This window comes from Manihot esculenta, chromosome 4 (assembly GCF_001659605.2).
Source record: "Manihot esculenta cultivar AM560-2 chromosome 4, M.esculenta_v8, whole genome shotgun sequence".
Lineage (NCBI taxonomy): Eukaryota > Viridiplantae > Streptophyta > Magnoliopsida > Malpighiales > Euphorbiaceae > Manihot > Manihot esculenta.
Window position 1 is genome coordinate 9,944,011 of NC_035164.2, and position 26,237 is coordinate 9,970,247.

General features: G+C 31.8%; 1 long non-coding RNA gene across 2 annotated transcripts; it reads left to right on the forward strand.

The window, feature by feature from the left end:
* Positions 1–12,257: 12,257 nt before the first annotated feature.
* On the forward strand, positions 12,258–24,809 carry LOC110612827. Of its 2 annotated transcripts, XR_006350415.1 has the most exons (4): positions 12,258–12,971; positions 13,642–13,842; positions 13,965–14,070; positions 24,385–24,809. It is a non-coding gene; the product is annotated as an uncharacterized LOC110612827 (long non-coding RNA). The 2 variants fall into 2 exon arrangements; XR_002487516.2 differs by lacking the exon at positions 24,385–24,809 and having other exon boundaries at positions 12,259–12,971; positions 13,965–14,253.
* The last annotated feature ends 1,428 nt before the right edge of the window (positions 24,810–26,237 follow it).

Below are 26,237 nucleotides of genomic sequence, written 5' to 3' on the forward strand. Positions count from 1 at the left end.
TAATAAAATAACATTTTAAATAAAATATTTTTTTAAAAAAAAAACAGGTTGTTACATTCTTTCCTATTAAAAAAATTTATTCTCGAATTTTAGCTTATTTAATTTATTAATTCATTATTATTATTATTTTAATATTTATATATATTTTTAAATAAAATATAAGAAGAAATAAAATAAGGTGAGTATGAATATTTATATCCGTTTGCAACAAAAATACATATTAATTTATATTAAAAATTATTGTAATATTTAATGCTTAGTGCTTTTTATTGTACATTCTAACATGATTTCTTGTAATCCCAACTCTTTTATTATTTATTTTCTACTACGTATCAAAATATGCCTTTCACCAAATCCTTCTTCAAAAATCAACTCCAAACTGTATTTATAATCTTTAGACTATCTTGTACCATCTAATAACTTATGACCACTGTCAATACTTAACACTCTTTCATCTTGTCCTAACCTAAATCTATAACCTCTATTATATTAAACATTAAAATTTTATTTTTTTTAATAGTATTTCTTGTTATCACAAGTTCGAAATATAGCTCATCCTTAGCTACCATTATTATATCGCCTCAATTGATAACTATTCCTTATACCTATTTTATATCAATAGTAGACTCTTTTATTTTTGAACTATTTCTTTAAAAAAAAACTTTTAATTATTTTTATAGTCAATATCATTTATAAACATACTACACGTACTATTCACCCACTCGTATTCATTTAACTAAATGATACATTCTCCCTCTATCTAAAATCACAAAACTATTTCTTATAAAACATGACAAAAATACAATAATTTTGATTCCTCATGAACTCCACTTTCATACTAAAAGTCTACGAAAATATTTTTTTTTTAAAAAAAGCAAATATTCTAAATTGAAAATAACTTTAACTTCACAATTCCATAAATTATATTCACATGCTCTATATCTATCTCAAATCCTTATATATTAACTGTATGTCCACCACTTTGTAATCTCAATTTTTTATCTCCACATTCGCATATTCCTGACATCAAATATTATATTTGCTCCAAATTAACTTTATCTCCGTCACATACATTTTATTTTTAAATATTTGAGCATCCTATAACTATTATAAATCATAAAAATTGACATATTAATATTACCTAAGCAACCACTACTTATCAACTAGCCTAATGAAATCTTCTAATCCTTTATGACATTTATAATGACTCCTTTTTACTCTAGTCAATTATTCATTAGCTAATCATTTTCAACCACTATCACTAAAAAAATTCAAAATACAGAGGATAGCTCAACTTAATTCACAGCTCTTTGTCTCCTGATAATTGATATTAGTCTTGTATTGTAACTTAATTAAAACCCCCAATTCAATGAATTCTCAATTCATGCATTTATAAGCCTTGCGTTATGATTATTGTAATATCTAATACTTTATTTCACTATGAGTCTTTTAGTTTTTTATTTATTTTTTTTATTTTTTTTCCTTCGCCTACTCTTATATTTAGCCCATAATTGAGCTACGACTAGTATTACCAGCATTTTTTACTTCAACTTAAAATTAGAACTCCTACCACACCAGAATTTTGACTAGTCTAACTAATACTCAGTATCCTCTATTTTAAAGTTTCTCTATTTTATTTATTTATTTATTTTTGCAAACTTAACACAAGGGATCAAAATATTTATAAAATATTAAGGTGTCGTATTTAGTATTAAATTTATAATCAAATGTTTTATGTCAAGAAACTTATAATTCTACTATGGTAACAATTCATTTCACATAATCATCTCATTTGGAATAATATTTTACAGCTTATCTACTTCTAAAAGACAACCACTCCCTGTGAACCTTTGATACTTGTGGTGATTCTAACCTCATTAATCTCTAACAAAATACTAAAACAGAAGCTATCTGCAGCATCCATTATAAAATATATGATGCACACAATTCTACATAATAATCCAATATTCATACCGTAATTTGCAACTTATAGTATAAACATTAGGACTATTATATGGGTTACTGTGATACATCCTAATAGGTCATCATTGCATTCTTATTATTATTGTTTTTCTTTTATTATTTTTTTCTCAAGCTACACAAATCCATATAGATTAATGTGTCATAACCAATGACTCCATTCATAAATTGTTAAAATACATCACTCCACACCAAGGCAGCTATACTGACAAAATGCATTTTAATGCACGAGTACTTCCAACCGGTACGCATAATATATGCTTTAATTTTAACTCATCATATAAGCCCTTAGTGTACATGTCATGCATAGATCGTAACAAATGTGTCAACTCAAATCTACATACCACATCATACCCAAAAACAATAGTTATACCCTATAAATACAAAACCATACTACCTAACGTGTAATGCTAAAACTTGAAGCAATGAATTACAAAAAAGATAGATGAATGAGGAACCTATACTCCGCATGTGACAGACTACACACAATTTTTGACAAGTGTCGAATTTATCAATTTAAAATTTACTTCCCTTTTCTTGATTGATAAGAACTTGTAGATAGGGTAAGTGAGTATTGATCCACATAAACCTTAATCTTGTTTAATTTAGATGACCAATTTGAAATAAAAGAGTAGTTTAATAGAAAAAGTGAGAAAAAGAGAGTTTTTTTGATGAAAGTGGTTTTGCCTTAGGCAAGCCAATAAAAAAATAAACTTAAAACAAAAATAATAAATAATGCAATTAAAATTTGAGAAACAAATAATTAATTAAAACTTTCAGCTGAAGGTAATCAAATTGAGATATTTTGCAATTGATCATTGGTTAGAAAAAAAATTCATGTTATTATCTATTGTTTGGTTATAGTGGTCAAACACGCGAATCCCACCAATTCTTTCTTATGAATAAATTAATCCGCTTCGCGCTTAAATTAATTCCTAGTTAACTAACAACTCCAACACGCATGTAGATTTAATTAGTCAACTGCATTAAGTGAGAAGAACCCAAACTTGATCAATAAAAACACACAATTTATTTAAATCAAATCTATCAATTTCTTAATATAAACAAATATGTTAATTGCTACTTGTTATTAACCCAATTAAATAATTACGAATCTAATTAGATTACTAGCAATATGTTGTCTTCCTAAGAGATTCAATGGGCCATTTGAATTCTCAAGAAAATAACAATGGAGGTGGTATTCCTCGAATTCAGAAATTAACAGAAAATAGAAATAAGATGAAAAGAATTGAAGCACATAACCTCACAACTTGAATAAAACTTCAATTTAAATTAACATTCAACTGAAAATAATTATTTAGTCTCTAAGGGCCATAATAAAATTAAGAAGAAAAGAAGAAGATGGAGATGGGGGTGGCAACAAGAGACGAGAGGAGGGAGAGAGGGAAAATATGATTTTTTGGATTTAATACTAGGAGCCTTTATATAGGCACAAAAAGATAAAACTTAATAGTTTAAAATAAAATATATTGCTCCTATTTTATCTCTATGCTAATCTGATTGAGTTTGATTCAACTTGATCCTACTTGAAGCTGATCTTATCCTTCTTAGGTGGCAAAATCTATCTTATTTCTCCATCGCCTTGGCTACATGTTTGGTTAAGGTTATAACCTCCCAATACAAAAATCCTTTCATTTTCTCAATTTCTGCTCACAAAATTGTCCAAAATTAAATTTACATTAAAATTAAATATTTATATCAAAATTATAGCAAAATCATGGAATTAAATGAGGAAAAAAATTGTGAGTTTGGTAACTCATCAGATTCCCCCACACTTGCACATTTGCTTGTCCTTAAGCATAAAAATTTAAAATAATAAATAAAACACATTCCTGTTCTCAACCAATATGAAATTTAATTTATCCAAAATAAAAAACCAAATTGTTATGCAATAGGATGATAGCAAAAATAGCTTAATTTCACCAAAGTTCACTTCAACAAGTTTCATGTTTAAAGCGTGTTTCTCAAGACATAAAGTTGGTCCTCAATTCAATTTCAAGCACATAAAATATTAAAATGTCATATAATATTAAACTGCCTTTTTGAAAGAATAGACTATTAGGAACTCTTGACTAGACCAATAAAATTCAAAAACTTGGGGGTTTATTATTATTATTATTATTATTTTTTACACTTCCTACTATATCTTTTCTGAAATTGATAAAGTGAACGTGAAACAAATGGTTACTGAGCTACTTGCCCCAAGTTATTCAGCTCAGGTGGCTACTAGCTCCACTCATGGTTATCTAATTAAAAAGCATGGGGCGAGTTTTTAAACGGTCCAAAAGGAGTGATACTCTCTCAAGCACCGATTTTTCCATACGGAATCATCTTAAGGGGTCACCGAGTATCGCACTACTTGGGTCATCGGATTGGTAACAATTAATCAAGTAACTAGAGGAATGAGTCATAGGAGTGCATTAATTTCTACTTTTTCTTTTTCTATATTTTTTCTTTAGCTTTTTGACTCCCCTTAATTTTCATATAAACATGTGGCCTAGACAATGTCTGTAAAGTTATTCTTAACAAGGGACAGCAATTTATTTACAGAACATGCATTTATTATCCAACTATTTAGGCAAGGACTATATTTCATGAGCTTTCAAAACAAGCCTTAAAAACAAGACTAATAAAATGAATAATGATCAACTTATTCTATTTAAGCTAGCATACAAATGATATAAGAACTTGAATTCTATGATAAAGGACATATCAATTTCTCATGGCAAGTAAGGAGCTCTAAAAAATTTTTATTTATTTATTATTATTATTTTTTTATTATTTTTTTGAATATAATGATGCTAATACTAGAAATCATAAAAAAAAATAAATAAATCTGAGAAATAATTTAGCAAGTGCAAGTGCTCAGAATCATAAAAATAGATCAAGTCATAGACAGGAGTCTTACCTTTCGTCTGTGAACAAGTCTAGTGTGTGGCTATGACCGGCGAGGAAAGCTCCAAAAAAGTTTTCTAAATTTTCGAATTGCCCAGAAGATCCAATATGCTCTAAAAATAATCAAATAAATTAATTAAAATTGAAAAATTAAAAGGAAACTTACTTGTGACTCTACAGGCTTGGGCAAGCCTATAACCTTGGGTTGCCTCCCAAGCAGCGCCCTTGTTTATTGTCCTAGGCTGGACAGTGACATGTTAGGTTTCATCTACTTCTCTCTTCATATTCATTCAACACCTAAATTAACTTCATTGCTTTTAAAGTATTCAAATTGGAGGTGATTATGATTGGAAGTGTGTTATTGCTTCCCAAAAATGCATATTTTAAATGAGGTGGAAGCATTTTTAACTCAAGTTCTGGTGCCTTGTGGCTCAAAGTATCCAATGAATGGATTGTTTATATGATTTCCTCATCGAGCTTCAATGTGCTATTGTTAGGGCAGTCCATTATCAAGTTTTCGGTTAAAACTACCTCCAACTTATCTTCCTTGCTTAATTCAAATGCTTCTTGAGCGAGAGGATCAACTACATCTATAATGCAAAGAGAAAAATTATCATTAGAATACTCCATTGCATCATAGACATTAAACTTTACCTCTTCTTCATCAAACTCCATTGAGAGCGTGCCTTCGTGCACGTCGATCTTCGTTCTAGCTATACTAAAGAATGGTCTTCCTAGCAATAAATCTGTAGAGTTGGATGAACTGTCATCTTTCATATCCAAGACAAAGAAGTTTGCTGGGAAGATTATTTTTCCCACTTGGACCAAAAAATCTTTCAATACACCTTTAGGATAGACTATTGATCTATCGACGAGTTGGAGTGTGATTCTTGTTTGTTTCAAAGGGTCTACATCCAAAGACAAATAAACTGATAGAGGCATAACATTTATGGAAGCTCCTAAATCACACGTTGCCTTCTTGATTTCAAGGTTTTCAACTTTACATGATATCGCAAACATGCCTTTGTCTTTACATTTTTGTGCAATTTTTCTTTGGAGTACAGCTGACACATTCTCCCCTACTTTAATCTTTTCGTGCCCATACAATTTTCTTTTATTAGTGCAAAGGTCTTTTAGAAATTTCGCATGCCTGGACATTTGCTTTATAGTTTCAAGAAGGGGTATGTTTACCTGGACTTTGCGAAAAATCTCCAAGATCTCTTTTTCTTCCTTTTCTCTTTTTGATTGAGCAAATCTTTCGGAAAAAGGTGGACGTATTACCTGCATTGGGGATTGTTCTTCCTCAGATTTCTGAGGTTGTTTCTCTTTTGGAATTTCTATTTCTGTTTCTGCCTTTAGGTCTGTCGTGCTCTCTTGGGCAAGCCTTTTCAGACTGGCAGATTCTAACTCCTTCCTACTTCGCAGCGTAATTGCACTTACATTCTGTTTTGGATTTGGCACGGTTTGGGAGCGCAGTTTCCCTTGAGATTTTAGCTTGCTCATTGATGCGACAAGTTGACTCATTTGATTCTCCAAATTCTCTATGCTCGATTTCGTTTCCTGTTGAAAAGCAAAAGTACTATTAGCAAGGGATTGAATAAGGTCTTCTAGAGATATACCTGATTTTGTAGCTTGATAGTTTGCTCCAGGCTGGAAGTTCTATTGTCCATTCCCATAGCTAAGGTTTGGATGATCTTTTCATCCCGGATTGTAAGTGCTTGAAAACGGGTCATACTTTCTTTGTTGTTCATTGAACCCTCCAATGGCATTTACCTGTTGCTCTCCTTCCTGAAGGATAGGACACATATCTGTGGGATGGTCGGCTTGTTTGCAAATATCACAAATTTGTACTTTATTCCCTGCAGCCAATTGTTGAATTGCAGCTGTTAGTTGTGAAATTTTAGAATATAAAGATGCAATACTTACCTCATTGGTATTTCTTGAAATGTCCTCTTCTTGACCATACTGCTAGAATTGGCGGCTAATTTGGAGATTAAAGTTTTACCTTCTTCAGGTTCTATTTCCGCAATGGCTCCTCCACTAGCAGCATCTATTATTCTTCATTATAATGGCAAAAGTCCTTCGTAGAAGTGAAGATTAAGCTATTTTGGGTAATTCCATGTTTTGGACAACTTGTAATTAATGTCTTATATCGTTTCCAATATTCATGTAAAGTTTCATTTTTTCTTTGTTTAATTCCATTTATTTCCTTTCTTATAGATGATGCTTTGGTCGCTGGAAAAAATCTTTCTAAGAATAATTTTCTAATTTGCGCCCAAGTGGTGATTGATCCTGGGGGCAAATAGTAGAGCGAATCCTTAGCGGATTCAATTATAATGAAAGAAAAAGCTACCAACCTTAGTTGTTCGTCAATTATACCTTGTGGTCTCATACTTGAACAAACCACATAAAACTCCTTTAGATGACGATGAGGGTCTTCATTCTCCAATCCTTGGAATTTTGGTAATATGAATCATACATGTTCGTAATTCCAAGGGTGCATTCAGTACTAGGTATGTGATGCAAAGGGGTTGCTCTTCAGCGGTAGCAGCTGCGGCCATATTGTCTCTTTGGTTTGTGTTAATTGGAGGCTCGATTGGTGTTAAATATGATGTCTCTACAGTGATGGTTGAGAGACTCCCGAATTGGCCTATTTTTGCAACTTGATCGCTTTTCTCAACCTTTTTGCAGTCTTCTTGATTTTTGGATCAAACTAAATTCTGGTATTTTCAGATCTGGTTATAAAAATAAAAACAAATTGTTAAAGGTCCCCGACAACGGTGCCAAAATTTGACGGGTGTCTAATCCGTCAATTTAAAATTTATTTTCCTTTTTTTTATTGATAAGAATTTGTAGATAGGGTAAGTGAGTATTGATCCACAGATATCTTAATCCTGTTTAATTTAGATGACCAATTTGAAACAGAAGAGTAGTTTAATACAAAAAGTAAGAAAAAAAAGAGTTTTTTGATGAAAATGGTTTTGCCTTGGGCAAGCCAAGAAAAATAAACTTAAAAGAAAAATAATAAATAATGCGATTGAAATTTGAGAAATAAATAATTAATTAAAACTTTCCGTTGAAGGTAATCAAATTGAGGTATTTTGCAATTGAACATTGGTTAGAAAAAAAATATTCTTGTTATTATCTATTGTTTGGTTATAGTGGTCAAACACGCGAATCCCACCAATTCTTCCTTATGAATAAATTAATCCGCTTCGCGCTTAAATTAATTCCTAGTTAACTAACAACCCCAACACGCATGTAGATTTAATTAGTCAACTGCGTTAAGAGAGAAGAACTCAAACTTGATCAATAAAAACCCACAATTTATTTAAATCAAATCTATCAATTTCTTAATATTAGTTATATTAATTCCTACTTATTATTAACCCAATTAAATAATTACGCATTTAATTAGATTATTAGCAATATGTTGTCTCTCCAAGAGATTCAGTGGACCCTTTGAATTCTCAAGAAAATAACAATGGAGTTGGTATTATTCAATTTTAGAAATTAACAGAAAATAGAAATAAGATGAAAAGAATTGAAGCACGTAATATCATAATTTGAATAAAACCTCAATTTAAATTAACCTTCAACCGAAAATAATTATTTAGCCTCTAAGGGTCATAATAAAATTAAGAAGAAAAGGAGAAGATGGAGAAAAAGATGGGAGCGACAGCAAGAGAGGAGAGGAGGGAGAGAGGGAAAATATGATTTTTTGGATTTAATAATAGGAGCCTTTATATAGGCACAAAAAGATAAAACTTAATAATTTAAAATAAAATCTACTACTCTTATCTTATCTCTATCTTAATCTTATTGAGTTTAATTCAACTTGATCTTACTTCAAACTGATCTTATCATTGCTTAGGTGGCAAAATCTAGCTTATCTCCTCATCGCCTTGAACTACAGATTTGGTTAAGGTTATAACCTTCCAGTACAAAAATCCTTTAATTTAGTCTTTTTTTTGTTCCTTTTCTCAATTTCTGCTCACAAATCTGTTCAAAATTAAATTTACATTAAAATTAAATATTTATATCAAAATTATAGTAAAATCATGGAATTAAATGAGGAAAAAAATTGTGAGTTTGGCAACTCATCAATCTTCCCATTGAATCTAGAGCCTAAGCTCTAATACCAACTTTGTCATGATCCAACCTTGTGAGCCGGATCAGCACTAGGACTTGAGCTGACATAAAGCCTCCAAAGCCCATAATAAACTTTAAATTATATTACACTCAATATTTGGCCTAAAACAAAGCTCAAAAATTAAGAAATTAAACTAATAGAGTTCCGCCGTAAATTGAATATACCAAGGAAAAGAAAACTTACTCAACCTGCATGTGAATAAAACTCAACAACTTTAGGAGTTCAGCTCACCCTCATAATCCACAACATACTCAAATAATCAAAATAAATATTTTTCATATCATTCTCTTTTAAAATATTAGAAATTCATAAAACCAACAGTTTAAATATAAAAAAACATGCATAAATAAATAGTATAAAAGAAATTTATCAAATTCATAGCTAATTTAATATTTTCAAAATTTAAAAAATTCTCTAAATCATAATATTAATAAAGTGACATTTTAAATAAAATATTTAAAAAAAAATTCAGGTTGTTACAAAAAGGAAAAGGGTGTTTTAGACTTTCCAAAGGGGAGGCAGGTGAAGAGAGGAGGAACTCAGGTCAATGATATATTGCGAGTTGTTTTTATTTTCACTTCTATATTTTCATGTCGAGAGTGTTTATTTATAAAATCCATATTAAATTATGAAACCTTTAATTTACAGGTTTAGCATTTTTATTCAAGAGGAGAGGTTTTACGTATATTAAATGGCGGTATCTTAGGGTTGCATTTTATTTTTAGTTGAATAGCTTGCCCTTAGGTTAAATGAGACTGAGATATTAGTGAATTGTTTTGTGCCAAACTCCCAGAGCCTCATTATGAGCTGTGCTAAATTTCGGGTTTGTTGTATGAATTACATTTTGAACTTGATTAGATAATTGGATTTTTAGGATTTGATGCTTTATACCATTTGTTGTATTTTTGTCCCTTGGACCATACTAGTTGACATTATAATCTCTAGGTTTTAACATTTTATATTATTTCGATTGGATAAATAATTTTTATATCCTTAAAATATGTTAAAACTAACATATATGTTCTTTTATTTTTAAAATGCAACAGTTTAATCTTTTTATTTTAATTTCATCATTTTAGAGTTCTCTCCATTTAATTTTTTCTTAATTATTTTTTAAATGATTAAAAATACCCTTAAGTGTATAATATTTTGTAATTACTTGATTATGTCAAAATTAATATTTATATCCTTTAATTTTAAAAAATAAATAATTTAATTTTTATATTTTAACTTTATCAAATTGAAAAAAATAATTTTTTTTTTAGAGATATTTAGTTTGATGGAGTTAAGACAAACAAATTGTAATATTGAATTTTAAAAATAGAGACATATGTATTAATTTTGATAAACTTTAGAGACATAAAATAATTTTTTTCATTGGAAAAAAAGAGAAAAATAAAAAAATATCTAAACACCACATAATTTTAGCTTTCGAATTATATCCATCGGCTTTATCTTTTAAGGTGAGAGAAAATAATATTGAATTTTAAAAATAGAAACATATGTATTAATTTTGATATATTTTAGCGATATAAAATAATTTTTTTATTAAAAAAAAGAAAAATAAAAAAATATCTAAACGCCATGTAGTTTTGGCTTTCAGATTATATTAATGAATTTTAGCTTTCAAGGAGAGAGAAAAGAAAAGGCAAAAAAAAATCGAGATATTTACTTTAGACTTTCTCACAAATAAGTTGTCGTTTAAAAAAGCCACGTCGTTTCAAGAAATGCCAAAGATGAGCTCTTGACCATGCATCTTAATTAGGGATCTATCCACAACTGTAAAATCGCAAAATAAAAAGGTTTTATCCGGAAATTCTTCCTTTACTTTTCGACACCGATAGAGTCTACGGTCAACTCGTTTTTCCACTGTCTGACACCTTTCCATAGTTGGTGACATCACCGGTCGTCTCCGATTAGGACTCTTCCAACGCATGCTACCATGTCGTCCATAGAATCACAACAATCTCTTCTTTTCTACCAAAGTATCTTTCTTTAAGTTATTACCTCCTTTACCAACATTTTTTCCTTTCACTAACATTATAGAAACATCATTATCTAATTCATGATTGACTACATTAACTTCTCTTTATTTCTGAACCCTTAGTACAATAGCATATGACAATAGGTAGGGGATCCATAATTAAAATTTAGTTTTCAATATTATCAAATGAGTCATTAAATCCCATCAAGAACTGCATCACTTTCTCCTCCTTCTCCCTGTCAGCAATAACTTTAGAAGCATGACAATCATAAGTCTTTAAAACTATCAATTCAGCCCATAGTCTTTTAATTTTGTAAACAGCTATTAACATAACTCCTTGACGGAAAGAACTAATTTCTCTTCTGATCTAGTACATCAAAGGCCCATTACTCTCACCAAAACTTTGTTTCATATCTTCCTTCAATTCTTTTTCACTATTAGTATACAAAAGGACTTCTGCAAGTTCATTAGATACAGAATGAAGAATGTAGGGACAAACCATGCTTTTTACCCTCATCCACTTCTGAAACTCTCTCATTCCTTCAATAAGAATCTGTATACTACCATTTATACGAAGTTATCTTTAGCCCTTAAAGCCAAAGTCATAGATATGCTCCATGTAAGATAATATGGTATAGTAAGAGGTGCAAAAACTAACACTATACCTAGATTATCATAACTGTGCAAACTCTAATTCAATCTGCAACAGATCTCGCCTCTCCTTTATTAGATAACGATGAGCTCTATCATCAATCTCTGTAAAAATCGTAGCTTCCCTTGTTGCTATGGACTTAAAAACCACCGATCTCAAAAAAACATGAAATTCTCAAAAAGGAGCTATAACCCCTTTCGGGGCTTTAATATCATGTATAAAAATAAGGAACAACAAATATGTTGGCTGAAAAAAAATCAACTTTAGTGATAGATTGATTGACTATATATACACGTCCTAGAAATTCAAAATACATGTAAAGAAGAAAGCCAACTTTTTCCCACCTGAGTAACCGACTTCGAAGGAGTTGTTCTTCATGTGCAAAGCACACGTATCACTAACTCTACCAGCACCATTTTAATAACTTAACAATATATATATTATATAATAAAAGTCATTTCCGAATTGCTACAATCTATGAAAAGGACAATTGAGAACAGTGTTTTCTCCTTTTTGCCCTTTGCTTTGCTTTAGTCTTACTCTCATGTGGCTTTAAAGTCTTTTTGGCAAGGGTATTCACTGCATGCTCATTTGAACTTGAAATTCCTAAAATGCCTTTTTATGCACCCATGAATGTTGCCTCTTACCCGGTTCAATGTCGCTTCTCGCTCGATAAAATCTCTTGCCTGTTACCTATTTTCCTCTTCTCCCTGTCAATGGGTTGCCATCCGCTGCTACTCTGGCTGCCTCGTCGTTGCTCCCATGGGATGATGTCGTCTGTGCGAGCGTCTGTCCACCAGCGTTCTCCTTCGTACTGTCTTACCTCTGAAACTCTTTCTTTTTCGCCGCCATAGCCTTCAGCTCGGCACTGTTTCTCTCTTCTCTCCGTTGATGCACTGCTGTTTGTTACTGCTCTGGTCACCTCGTTGTTTCTCCCATGGGACAATGCCATTTGTGAGAGCGCCTATCCACGGAACTCCATTTCTGTTGTTTGCTTCTCCTTCATGTCCTCTTGTTGTTTTCCCCTCTGAAACCCCTATTTTTTTTAGTCAAAAAATTCTTGCATCATGTGTGGTGAGCGGTGTAGTTGGACTTCCTTTTGGTTTTAACGGCCATATATTCTCATGTATGTACCTATGTTCGCATTGACTGAACATTTCATCTATTCTGCAAATGTCATCATACACCGGTTATTCTGTTTCGAGAGAAAGATCCTTTATCATTGACCACTGTAGGGGAACCAAAGCGACTGAGCAATGTTTTCTGATTTCTGGCCATTTCGAATGGTGAGTTTTCGACGACCCGACTCCTTTGTCCTTTTGAATCCAATATGTAGGCATTCATGAGAGTTGATTTGGTTTTTTTTTTGGCATGTTTATACAATGAGATTGATTGATTTCTTTTGTTTGTTAATCGTCAGTGCTTTGTGATGCTCTCCTTGATACTATTTAGACCCCTTTTAGTTATGTCATATTTTCTTTCAAATAGTGGTCTCTAAATTGTTGGTATTTGAAGGTGCAACTCTTATAAGTACAGGTTACCTAACATTACTTGGTCATTCTGAAGGATTTTATTTTATACAAACTGCTAAGACTGTCCAAACACTTATTAGTCATCAGGGTAGAAGTGGTGGGGGCTTTTGATTTATATGAGGTTCCTTCCCCTATTTATCACATTAGATTCTGTTTCTTCTATGTTTATAATTGATCACTATTCTTGGTATTATGCTTTAGTTATGCTGAGAAAGTGTTGGGGTCTATCAGGCACAAAGATATATATATATATATATATATATATATATATATATATATATATATATATATATATATATATATATATATGTTAGAAAATTACTTGCTAAATAGGTGGACATAACCAGCTATTTCCCTGTTATCACATTAGATTCTGTTTCGTATATGTCTGTAATTGATCACTATTCTTGGTATTATGCTTTAGTTATGCTGAATGAGAGAGAAAAAAGGATCAGAGAAATGAAAAGAGTGAACGACTCGGCTTCTGATTAGTTTGAGTGAGATTCCAAATGATCAAGGACATGTACTCTTTGTTGGATTTGATGCATTTAGATTTGATTTGGATTTTGCGTTCTTCTTCGACAGCGATAACTTCTCCAGTTGAGCTCTCAACCTCGAGACATGGGTAAGACACAATCCTCTTTCATCTTTTTATTTATTCAAATTTCTCTCTCTCTCTCTATTGTATTTTTATTATTGAAGCACTCGCATATGAGGTTCCTCACTTTTCATCCATCATTGATTCAGATGCCAATGCTTTTAAATGATTGGGGGCTTCAGGGGTGGAGGATGTAATGCAATAGCATAGCAATGGACTTAGAGATCTTGAAAAGCTGAAAAAGCAACTATATATGTATATTTTTTCTCTTCTTTATCTACTTTCCCTACAGGTATGCAATCTCTAGAAGACATCTATAGATTGCTTGCAATCACTGAAAGATATGGATTCAATTATATGAGATTTGGTTAGATTCATATTTTCACTAAAAGATATCTATATATTTCTAGCGTCACTACTTTAAATACTTATTTTCAGTTATCTTGACCATGCTCGAGTCTTTTCTCGATGGGCTTCCATTTTTGCATGATTTGAGCTTATAGGTTCTCTCTTAGTGGAACTGTAATACCTCTTACACTGTCAAGGTGTAGGCAGAGTAAGGATTGTCACAAACTATATTTTCTTAGATATTTCAAAACTAAATCATTTTCTTTATGTATAATTACTAAGTTATTAGGTAGTTCATGTAAATTTCATAAATTGAGTAAAGTAAATATGAGATTTTAAACCAAAATTTTGGCAAAGTTTCCTCTGTTTTATCATCATTTCAAACTGTAGTACATATAAAAAACACATTTATAATTATACTATCAATTGTCATTTGATATCTTACTATTTTTTAATTTAGCACGCATTTCATAACAAAATCATTCCTTATTTTTTTCTATGAATATCATCATATGCAAGCGCTTAGCTCTTTTTCTTTATCCATATATGATTACATTATTTTAACTTACATAACCTTCATAATCCACTCTATTTAATATGTACATGCCAAAATATAATTGTACTATAAAACAGAGACTCAAAACAACTAACTATGATGATGGTCTTGATGTCTGATGTAGATCTCTGACAACCTCTACGGTGTTTACTTTATATACAACCTACATGAGGTAAAAACTAACACGCTGAGCTAATATTCAGTGGGTGATTGCATACAAATAATAAAATAAAGTAAGCATACTCATGTATATAGATAATTAAGTAAACAATTACAAGCATGTAAAGTGTAATTAACATGATACAAAGCATACTTATCAAACTTCTTAGTATAAGATAGAAGTGCCGTATGTATCCTTGTGCATAATAAGAATTTCATTCAAGTTCAATAAAAACATCTTCTTTTACCACTATTGTAAATTTTATATTTATAGCAAATCATCATAGCTTAGTGCATGCAATAGATGCAAACATATTATCATTCACTGATAATTTCATAAAATTGAGCATCAATCTTAATTAGATTCTCAGCCTTTATAAACACATAGTAGGGTCAACTAGGTAGACAAAAAGTTATAATGGTGAGCACGTGGTGTCAAACGGTAGGCTCAAAGGCAAAAACTGTGATAGTAGGGTTTCATGGCCATGCTTATGAGGTGCCTGTTATGTAATCTCAAATATTGATCATGTATCGATAGTAGTACTACAAACCCTATATGTTTATATGGCATGTTATACCTTTAAGCTAACCTCGACTCCTATTAAGTTTACTAGGACCAAGTATCATTAATTCAATGTATCAATTGTTCAACGTAAATGCATGTCATTTGAAACTATTTGAAATCATGTTCAAAGTACATATATCATATGTCAAGGTTAACAAGATGAGAAACTTATGGCAAATAGTGTAAAACTTTGTCGACTTAGCATTCCAGTATTGCGTTAAGTCAATTTACTTCTTACATTTCATAGCACTAACAAGTAAGGAATGACAAGTTTTACTTAAATCATTATGTACAAATAAGTTTTATTATTAAGAAAGCACGTGAAAAAATCAAGTATGACAAGCAAGAACGTGCGTAATTCTTACCTATTAAGCAAGCATGTTAATTTTTATACATTCCAATTCAAGAGAATTGCATTCTGCCATATATTGCATCAACTTTTCAAGCAGTTTAAAGTTATAATTTGACTTCAATTTCTTTATAACAAATGTATATTTATGTCTCATATATAATTCATGCAAATATGATCATCTTAAGTTATGAATTTTTACTTACAAGCTGCTCAATAAGATCTTAATTAGTCCAGTATTGGTACTTATTTATAGTATCACAAAACATATCAGAGGCATACATTTTCATACAAATTCAAACTTAAGTGTCTTCTACAAAATTTTAGGTATACGTTCTTAACTAATTTCATTGAGTACATAATTAGTTATGGTATAATCAATACACTCTGTTCCGGATGCTCTATCACTGTGTCCTGTCTAGTTTAGGTTCACTTGCAATTTACATCATCTTACCTATAGATTCAGAATTTGGTCAATTCATGAAAGTTTTAGCTCTGTCTCAGCTTTTATTTGATATATTTTAAGCCTAATTTCAATAACTATACAATGAGTTATGAAATTGCTAACACATGCTACCCTATTAAAACTTATCCTGTCAGGTTTGCACTTTTAGCTCTTATGTTAAATTTCTTTACTTTAAACTTTTCAAACACCATTTCGACATTCATATTACATATTTATACAATCAAAGTAATATTTTCAGTAAGTAAAATCAATCTCTAATTTCACATATTCATGAGGAAATCAAAGAAAAACATAAAATCATACAAACACCAAATCTTTCTTGAATTTTTCTTTCTTTTCCACTTCTACTCTCTAGCTATCTCCTTTTTCTTTGATGTTCCTTTATCTAGGTCAATTTATATCTTAGAAAATGATTGAATAAATTGTAAATTAATGCTTTATAATTCAAATTCATGCATGAAGAAGTGAAGATATTATTTCCTATACATTTCTAAGCTCATCTTTGATTTTCAAGCTTGGTGCATATAGAACCCTAAACTTTTCTTCTTCAATTCCTTCAATATATGGCTCTTTATTAGCTCTTGATCTTAGAGTGAATTTTAGTTAAAGAAAGAAGTTGATTTGGTGAGAGTTTAGTTTGGATTTGGTGGAAGAAAAAAAAAGATTTTTGTTTTCAAATGGTATAAGCTACAACCATAAGGTGGGTGGAAGAAGACAACCCATTTTTCATTTACTTTTTCATTTCTTTAATGCTTAGTTAGGTGACACATGGAGGATTTAGGTGAAGAGGTGGAAAAAATAAAGCACTAAACTAAATTTTATCTTTAAACTTTCCATATTCACACTTTAACCTACTAAACTCTTTATCATGTTTCAATTTAGTTTTCAAACTTTCAATCTTCATAGATTGACCTATTAAATTATACTTTTAGCATTTAGAAGTCCTTTTCACTTAAGTAAGCATGCCAAATTTTAACAAGCACCTCAAGCAAGCACATCGGGAAACCCTAAGCACCTCCCGAAAGTGACTCGTTTCTGACTCGCTAATCACACTCTCTACTTTATTTCTGTATATGTCCATTTCTTTATTTGAGTTTTCTATGATTCAGTTATTTGCAGCTTAAAGTTATGCTAACAGCTCCCCTAAATAGCTCGGAGTGAGCTAGCATCTCTCCTAATGCCACTTGCTCTAATAGTGAAATAACCTAACTCATATCTAGTGATGTCACTATTCTTAACTATTGGTTTTAGGATGTTACAGGAACACCCAACCTATGGTAGAAATATGAAAGGTCCTTTAGTTTGGTTAGCAATAGTCCATTCCTCTATTAGTTGGTTGTTCTATCTTGCTATCACTACAAGAAACACGACTTTTCCAGCGCTTTTATTAAGGTGGTTTGTTCATTCCCTGTAAAATAGTTTATATGATAAAATCAATGAATTTTTATGAGGCAGTTTAATCATATGCCCCTATATAGAGACAGATGGATGAGAAAATAGGTCAAAAAGTTCCCTATTTTTAAAATAATAAAACCACCCACTCCCTACCGCTTCTCTCTATCGTTCTCTACTCTTTTCTTTTTGAGAATTCCTACTCGCTTGTTACTCTCAAAGCAAAGTGATTCGACCCGTAAAGGAGGGACACCACCATCTTCAGAGAGACGCCACACTTTTAGAGACGTTCTCCTCTCATTCACTTGGCTAGAGGATATAGAAGATGTGTGGATGAAAACGGTGTCGCTTAAGCTGCCATGGTGTTGAAAAGGAATTTTGAGACGCACAATAGCTTTTTGAAAAGGAAATTTTAAGACTTGGACCAGACTTAACTTCTGCTGTTGATGTCCGTTGGAGGCTCACAATAGCTTTTTGAAAAGGAAATTTTGAGACGCACAAGGTCGGCTTACAAAGTTCAAGGTAAAAATTCCATTGTTTAGGGGTTCAATTTTGCATTTTTATTATTTTATGGATTTTTTTTATAATTTTCTATATTAGAGTTTTTCCTATTATAAATAGCCCCTCTCTTGGCTATTGAAGACATTTTTCAATTTTCGAGAATTCAATAAGAGATTTCGGCTTCCGGCCTTTCGTTTTCTAAATTTCATCTTAACCAAACGTTATTAGTTAAAACTCCCGACGGAGTCTAATCAGTCCTGTTTCAGTTGGTACCAGAGCGAAGTTCATCCATGGCCAACCACTAAGAGGCGCTACTGGCTGCAGTTGAGGCATCTTTGCCAGAATTAAGGGAGATGATTGGACAACTAGTCCTACAATGAGGTAACAACCAACTCGCCGCGACCGAACACTCACAGCACATTCCAAATCCTATGGTCGCAAAATCTATAGTTGCAAATCCTCCATAGGATCAACACAAAGGTTACAAGATAAAGATAAACCTTCAAAACTTTTCTGATTCGTTGGATGTAGAATCTAACCTTGATTGGTTAACAGAGGTTGATGGGTTTTTCGAAGTTATAAACGTGGAAGAGGATCAAAAGGTTTTAATTGTGGCTTACAAATTAAAGGGTGGTGCAGCAGCATGGTGGAATTTTATTTAAAAAGAACGCTATCGCAGGAGGCTGGAACCTATACGAAACTGGCTATTGATGAAGCAAATGATTGAACAACTATTTTTGCCTAGTGATCACGCCCAAGTTTTGTATAACCAATATCATGATTGTATTCAAGGGAGTCAAAGGGTAGATGAATATACAGAGGAGTTTTTTAGGTTGTAGGCGAGGTGCGATAACTGTGAGAATGAAGCCCAGCAGGTTGCTCATTATCAGAGGGGACTAAATCACGAAATTCATTATATGATGGGAGTAGCTACGATTTCACTTTGGAAGATGCCATTGAGATAGAAAAAAGAGCGGAAGAACATGTTGAATGGCAGCCTCAACAACAGTCAAATCAAAATTTTAATTACAGAAATTCTGGTTCGATAGGAACTCAACAGTATAGAGATAATTACAGCTGACAGACTTCTAAGGATGAAAATTCTAGCAATCGTTAGAATACCGTGGAAGAAAGAAGAGACAATAAGGGAAAAGCAGTCATCAATACATTAGACAAAAGAAGCAAAATCAATCCTTATTAGAAACCAACCAGAGACATGTTGTCATTGCAGGTAACCTAGCCATAGATCGAATAATTGTTCAGAATGCAGAGGAGTGAATAATGATCACCGACATGTTAATGGGTTGAGAAAGTGGTTGAATCTGAGGAGGAAGTGGATGATGACGATGGGTTTATTACTGGTTCAGAAGATGGAGAGGTCACCTATGTGGTAAAGAAAACTCTATGATCGACGAAACAAGAGGATGAGATGCAAAGAAGAAAGATTTTCCAAGCAAAGTATCGAGTGGGAGAAGCGATTTGTAGGCTAATTATCGATAGTTGCAGTTATGAGAATCTGATAACTAAATAATTGGTGGAGAAGCTGCAGTTGCCTAAATAGCCTCACCCTTCACCATACAAAGTTGGGTGGATTAAGGAAGGTCCGACAATTAAAGTCAACAGAATTTGCAGCGTGCCTATTTCGATCGGTAAATCTTACACTGAACTAATTAATTGTAATGTTATGGATATGGATTGCTGTGAAATTTTGTTAGACTATCCTTGGCAGTTTGATGTTGATGCTTTGCATAAGGGGAGGGAGCATTGAAACATGTTTACATGGAATCGGAAGAAGATTACTATTTTGCCTTCTAGTTCTGCAAAACATTCTAAAGTGGAAGGAAAAACTGTAGCTGATATCTCTACGGGGTGCAAAGGCTATCAGACGCAGTTGAGAAATCTGGAGGCACACTGGGTTTATTGGTGAGAGCAAAAGATGAAGTGGAGGATGCACCATTTTTACCACCACCTATCAAAGAGCTGCTGAAGGAGTTTCCTAGGGTAGTGGAGGAACCTTCAAAGCTTCCACCTTTGCGGGATATTCAACATCGAATTGATCTTATTCCTGGATCAAAATTATCGAATCTACCTCATTATAAGATGAGTCCAAAGGAGAGCGAAATCTTCCAAGAACAATTGAAGAGTTATTGAAGAAGAGGCACATTCGAGAGAGCATTATTCTTGCAGAGTCCCTGTCTTATTAGTTCCAAAGAAAGATGGAAATTGGAGAATGTGCGTGGATAACAGAGCCATCAACAAAATTATAGTTCAGTATCGATTTCCTATTTCTCGACTGGATGACATGCTGGATCAGTTATCAGGGTCTAAAGTCTTCTCTAAGGTCGACCTTAAAAGTGGCTATCACCAAGTTCGGATTAAGAAGGGAGATGAATGGAAGACAACCGTTAAAACTAATGAAGGTTTGTACGAGTGGCTGGTTATGCCGTTTGGTTTGACGAATGCACCTAGCACGTTCATGCGACTTATAAACTAGGTTTTGTGTCCTTTCTTACGCAAATTTATAGTTATTTATTCTGATGATATTTTTATTTTAGTCACAGGGAAGAACATTTACAGCACATCCATAAAGTCATGACAGCCTTGAAAGAAAGTGAGTTTGTTAATTTAAAAAAATGCATCTATATGACGAAGCACATTCTGTTTTTTAGATTTGTTGTCAATGCAAAAGGGATGTATGTTGATGAGAAAAAGGTAGAAGCAATACAGAACTGGCCCATTCCCAAAAATATTTCAAAAGTCTGCAGCTTTCATAGACTTGTTACTTTCTATCGGCAGTTTATTAGAAATTTTAGTAATATCGTTACCCCTATCACAGATTATTTGAAGAAAGAGAGAATGCAGAAATTTACTTGGACTGACACTGCCAACAAAAGTTTGGAGGAGATTAAATATAAGCTTACTTCTGCTCCTATTCTTACTCTACCTGATTTTGATAAACTGATTGAGTTTGAATGTGATGCTTGTGAAGTTGGGATTGGCAGTGTGTCATCGCAGTCTAATAGGCCTATTGCCTTCTTTAGTGAGAATTTGAATGATGCTAGGAAAAAGTGGTTTACTTATGAGCAGAAATTATATGCAGTGTTCCAAGTCTTTAAAACTTGAAAATAGTATCTGATGGGATGAAAGTTTATTATTTACATAGATAATCAATCTTTGATTCACCTTAAGACTAAAAAATATGTGAATAAGATACATACTCGATAAGCAGCTTATTTTGGACCTTTTCATTATGTCATCAAATATGAGGTTGGCCATGGTAATATGGTAGCAGACGCTTTGAGTAGGAGGCTGATTTATTGATTGCAGTTAGTCAAGAGGTTGTGAATTTTGAATTTCTAAAGGATTTGTATATTGTAGATGATGATTTTACTGATATATGGGCGAAGGTCCAGGCTCGCCATCCTGCTGATGGATTTTGATACATGATGGCTTTCTTTTTAATGAGAACAGATTATGCATTCCTCGCTCTTCTCTGTGGAAAAAATTAATTCGAGAGGTCCATGAAGGAGGTTTGAGTCGTCATTTGAGGCGTGATAAGTCTATTGCTAGTTTAGAGGAGCGTTTTTATTAGCCACAATTGAAAAAGAATATAGGTTGGATGGTTTAGAAGTACCCGGTTTGTCAAACTCAGAAGGGTCATTCGCAGAATATGGGCTTATACACTTCATTGCTATTCTAGAATATCCTTGGGATGACTTGTCTATAGATTTTGTTCTTGGTCTTCTACGTACTCAATGTGGATTTGATTCCATTTTTATTGTTGTTGACAGGTTCTCCAAAATGGTGCATTTTGTTCCTTGCAAGAAAACTAACTATGCTTCTCATATTGCAAAATTGTTTTTCGAGGAGATTGTTCGTTTACATAGCATTCTTATGACCATTACTTTTGATAGAGATTTGAAGTTTCTAGCTCACTTTTGGGTGACTTTATGGAAGTGTTTTGGGACTGAACTTCGATATAATAGTGTTGCCCATCTCCAAATTGATGACCAAACTGAAATGGTGAATCGCACTCTTGGCAATCTTCTATGTTGCATCTGCAATGATAAGAAAACTGCTTGAGATCTTGTTCTTGCCCAAGCAGAATTTGCTTACAACAATTTTGTCCACAACTCTATAAAAATGTCACCCTTTGTAGTTGTGTACAAGAAAATTCCAGTGCATACAGTTGACCTTATTGCCCTTCCTATAGGTTTTCATAATAGTATTACAACAAACAACTTGGCAAATCAGCATGTCAACGGTTTCAAACAGGTACAACATTGCCTTACGGAATCCAATGACAGGTATAAAGCTATAGCTGATAAACATAGGCATTTCAAGTCCTTCAATGTCGGTGATCAAGTTATGGTGTATTTACGCAAGGAACGTAGTGGAGGTTAGAAAAAGATTGACCCAAAAAAGATTGGTCCATTTCGGATTATTCAGAAGATTAATGACAATGCCTATATCCTTAACCTCCCAGATTATATGAAAATTCCAAGACATTTAACGTAGCGGATTTATTTCAGTACTACACTGCTGATGACAACTCGAGGTTGAGTTCTTTACAAGTGAAAGGAAATGATGCGAAGCAATTAGCTTAGATCTTATCGCAGACTTGGACCGAGCTTAACTTCTGCTGCTGATATCCGTTGAAGGCCCATAATAGCTTTTTGAAAAGTGAATTTCGAGGTGCATAACTTTCAAAAGTGTGACCCATAATACATTTTCGGAAAGGAAATTTTGAGACCCACAACTTTCAAAAGTGTGACGAGAGCCGCAGGCCTGCTATAAAGTTCGAGGCGAAAATTCTATCACTTAGGGGGTCAATTTTGCATTTTTATTATTTTTTGGATATTTTCATAATTTTTCATATTAGGATTTTTTCTATTATAAATAGCATTTTTCTTGGCCGTTGGAAATACTTGTCAATTTTCGAGAATTGAATAAGAGATTTCAGCTTGTAGTCTTTCGTTTTCTAAATTTCGTCTTAGCCAACTGTTATTGATTATAACTCCTGACAGAGTCTAATCCGTCCTGTTTCAATATATGTCTCCACCCTCACCGGTCTTTATGAAAATCTTGAGTTTTGCTGAAATAGTGCATCAATTAATAAAGCAGTTCTTTCTTTTTTTTTATTACCATTTGCTTCCTCTTTTTTCAAATACTTAAAGCTAACCATTAACTAGCACCCATCCTTCTTTTATCACCACTATATTGCTTTGTCCTTGCACTTAAAAGAAAAGAAAAGCTCTTACAATTATTTTATATTTGATGAATTTCAGCTAAAATGGGTGATTTTGATATGTGAGTTGACTAAGTTCCTCCATTTTCCTTTCCATTTTCTTTCATACTTCATAATAGCTACTTGTATTATTAATATTTATATATATTAATGTGAAAGAAGCTCCCTCCCCAAGATACTTTAGTTGCTTTTTTTTGTGTGATTATTTTAGATGATGGAACCAAGCAGCTGGTAGAATTTCAGTGTAGAGTTGGCATTTTTATGCTGGAAAGGCCATTTCAATGATGGCCATGTCATTTGTTTCTCTTGTAAAGGTTTGATTACCTGCGCTTATGAAAAAGTAATGTGTCTCCATAAATATAAATAATGTAGTTGAAAGATTATCAGTTAGAACGGCCTCTATAAAATTCATAGTGACGATTTTAATCATCCCAATAAACTGTCGCTAGCAAATCACTTATCCCGGCGTTTGATAAAATCGCCTCTACAAAGTAGAGATGGTGTCATTAGCGGTGGTTCTAAAGACTGCCCCTATCACCTGTGGGGGCGGTTAAAACAGCAAATAAAACCGCTAGGAAAAGTGAATTATATTGTAGTGTATTTACCTATGTATTTCATTTATTAATGACTCAATTTACATAACTAATTGATATTTACTGTAGTTGTCTGATATTTATTTGTATTGCATTTGGCTTTTATTTTCATTAGGTGATTTTGGCAACTGGATCTTTTGTTTTTTTTTTTCCTACTTTTATATAGATTCCCTCTCTTCTTTATTCATTTATCAAATTGGCTTGACCATTATTTAAAGAACTTTTCTTTGGCTCTCGTGGGCTTTTTCATGGTAATTTCAACTTGGTGGCTATTTGTTTATGTTTTGCAATTACTTCTTTCTAGATATTATCTTATTTGTGTATTACAAAATGAAAATTTCATTACATGTTCCTTTTCCAAATGAATTCTTATTTTCTACTCTTTTTGTCAGTACGTAAGACCCTTAGTGTCTTCAAAATGCTTTACTCGATCTATGGCCATTTGGAGTTCTTGGCAAGAAGAATAAAGAAGGGTGTGAACTGCATTGATGGGGTCAATGCATTTTATATAAGGTCCCAGACACATTAGCAATAGAGGTTTTGGAGCAAATGAAGACATCAGGAAGATGAGATCCATGTGATATTAGTTAATGAGTTAGCCAATGTTGATGGGTTATTATTTGGGTTGCCTACCCGATTGGTTCTACAGCATTTTTTTATACACATATGAGCTTTGGATGGAATAAAGGGTTGCAGGAGTTCCTGTGCGTCCTATATTTATTTTCTCTTAAGACTTTTTTTATATTAGTCGAGTATATTACTATATGGGACTGGTTTTATTTAAGTGTACTATAAGATAGTTTATGATTACATTTACTCATTGATTGCTTTCTCAGATTTAAATGTATTCATGGAACACCAATTTGAGTCTTTTATATATGTAAGTCTTTTAAGTTAACTATAATTTCACACATATAATTTATATAAACTTTACATTTTAGCTGCAATTGGCCTATTGTGATTTTTTCTTTCTTTGTGAAAATTACAATTATTTCTAAGATATTTTAATAGAAGACTGCAATTTATGTTAGAACTCTATTTTCTTCTTTGTGCTTAATTTTTAAACCACTTTTATACCTTAACTGCTTGCATACTTGCACCTTTTTAGATACTTTAAGTGTTATACAAATATTGAGATTTTTATATTTTTTAAATTTACAAAGTTTATATCGGTTTTTTTCACTCAAAATAAAAAAAAATAGAAATTGCATTGATTTATTATTTTATAGTTGTCTATAATGCATCATTTAATTGTATTTTATAATAGTTGTATGAATTTTTTTCGGTAAAAGATAAATGGAGCCTTCAGTTTGATTTAATCAATTATACATATACCAAATAATAAATGAGAACTAAATTGGTGCGAGTCACGGATATTTTCCGTAATTCTTTTGATGGCACATTTTAATGAATAATGTATAGTGAATTTTCATTAATATGGTTCAAGTTGCAAAATTATAATTAATTATTATTCTTTTATCTAAAAATAATTAAGTAAAATTAAAAAATAAAAATAAAAAGTGTTTAAAAATATAAAAAGATAAATGAACTTTTAAAATGTTAGATTTTTTTTTTTATCAATTTATTTGCTAAATTTTTTCAATTTTCATTTATTTTTAGATTGTTTTCAAAATGCAATCTAGTAACTGAATGTTGCTGTACTGTGGCATTTGTAAAATATAGACATGACTGATTCCAATCCATTTATACCCATGTGATGGTATCTCATAATCATGATATTATTAAGTTATCACTGTTATCTACTCTGCTCCAAATTTAATCAAATTTTTTGAGGACACTATTTTGTTCTGATGTTATGTGAAGTGTATATTTATTCTTCCCGTTTTAAATCATCATAACCGTCAATAATTATTTTTTATTAAAAATTTTAATTTATTATATATATTTAAATATATAAATATTGTAATTTTTAATAAAAATATGTATATTACTAAAATGATGTTTTAAAAGAATTATTTTCAATATACAATATATTTTTAACAAATTTATTACATTAATAAATTGAAATCCGCCTTCGTACTATAGATCATATTCTTTTAAATATATCTTAAATCTCTATCTTTTGGTTGATTTAATTTTATGTATATTTTATTAATTTATAATATATGTAAATTTTTTTACATATTTACCAAAATTATACAATTGAAGTTTCCTTTTTTACATCTTAAATATATATTTCATTAGCCTAGCTAATCCATCACAAATAATTTTATATGAGAAAAGA